Genomic DNA, 1,659 nt, shown 5'->3' with positions numbered 1-1,659 from the left:
CTTGGAGGTTTCTCAAAACAGAACCTATCTCACTGAATTGTTTGGTATGCTGAGTGAGTTGAGCATTAACCTTGCCAAATTGTGCATCCATGCTACTAGTTAGACTATTGAACCTGTCATTGGTACTGAGCATGAACTTGGCAAGAACCTGTTCAGTGGAGAACTTCCTCTCCAAGGCTGGTTGTTGGAATTGAGATCCTTGAGATGGTGCACCTCTTTGTTGCTGTTGGCCTTGGTTCTATGAAAAATTTGGGTGGTTCTTCCACCCTAGATTGTAAGTTGAGCTATACGGGTTCCCTTGACTTCGTTGCCTTCCAATATAGTCAACATTCTCAATGGACGCAACTGAGGAGCTAACAATTGGACATTGGGCTGCATCATGCCCACCACCACAAGTGCTACAATTCATCACATATTCTGACCTCGAACTACTGTCCATAAAGAAAATCAAGCTTTCGAGTCAACACATCAACTTTCACGGCCAAGGCATCATTGCTACTAACTTCGTAAAGCCCAGCAGTCTTTTGTGTAGATCCTCTTGAGGCCCAATGTGATTCATTGCTTGCCATAGACTCAATGAGTTGGCGAGTAGAATAATTTAGCCCATTATAAATTATTTGGACTCGCATCCATGAGGCAAAACCATGGTGGGGGCACCTTCTAAGGAGATCCTTGAATCTCTCATAGGTTTCAAACAATGTTTCAGACTCCCCTTGTTTAAAGGCTGAAATTTCTTACCTCAACTTCGCCGCTTTGCTTGGCGGAAAATATCTCCCAAGGAAATTCTCAACCATATCCTTCCATGTTTTAATAGACCCCAGAGACAATGATGTAAGCCAACGATAAGCTCTGTCTCTCAAACTGAATGGAAATAGTTTCAAATGGATCGCATCGTCGGACACCCCATTAATCTTGAATGTAGAGCAAATTTGGAGGAACCGGGAAAGGTGGTCATGTGCATCTTCATTTGCTAGACCATTGAATTCAACCGAGTTCTGGACCATGCCGAATGTACTTGCTTTAATCTCAAAGTTGTTGGATGCCACGGTCTGTGCTTGAACACTAAAATCATCTCCCATAAATTGGGGTCTTTCATATTCGGATAGAGTGCGTCGCTCTTCGGCCATGATTGAAGACTCTCTATCCTCAATTTCAATGTTCTGCGAACCCGATCCTTCACCAACCTCTCTCAATCTCCGATGCAGAGTTCTTTCAATTTCACTATCCGGTGTAATCAATGTCAATGGATTTGAGCGTGTCATGCACATTACCCTGCAAAACTGAGAAAGATGATAGAAAGTTAAGATTAAAGGGAAATAAAAATAACAATAAATAAAAAAAATGAGTAAAGAATGAAATGGCCAGAGTAATAATCTAAAAGTTTCCTAGAATTCATTAAAGATCCCCTGGCAACGGCGCCAAAAACTTGATTGCTACCACGCAAGTGTACGGGATCGCCAAGTAATACCTCATGCGAAGACACGAGGATCGTATTCCACGGGGCTAAGGATCTCCTATTACTCCTTCTCGAGCTATTATCTAGCCTAAGATCTCAAGTGATGGATTTTACTCTACTAAATGCAATTAAAACTAAAAACAAGGTTATGACAAATTAGAGAGAACAAGTAATAAGCAAGCAAGAAAATCAATGAGATGCAA

General features: G+C 41.5%; 1 non-coding gene across 1 annotated transcript; it reads left to right on the top strand.

Annotated features, from left to right (window-relative positions):
• The first annotated feature begins 639 nt into the window (after window positions 1–639).
• Window positions 640–746, top strand: LOC120252337. The gene has a single exon (XR_005533876.1). It is a non-coding gene; the product is annotated as a small nucleolar RNA R71 (small nucleolar RNA).
• The last annotated feature ends 913 nt before the right edge of the window (window positions 747–1,659 follow it).

Source organism: Dioscorea cayenensis, chromosome 20 (assembly GCF_009730915.1).
Source record: "Dioscorea cayenensis subsp. rotundata cultivar TDr96_F1 chromosome 20, TDr96_F1_v2_PseudoChromosome.rev07_lg8_w22 25.fasta, whole genome shotgun sequence".
NCBI lineage: Eukaryota > Viridiplantae > Streptophyta > Magnoliopsida > Dioscoreales > Dioscoreaceae > Dioscorea > Dioscorea cayenensis.
This window is presented reverse-complemented; position numbering and strand designations above follow the sequence as displayed.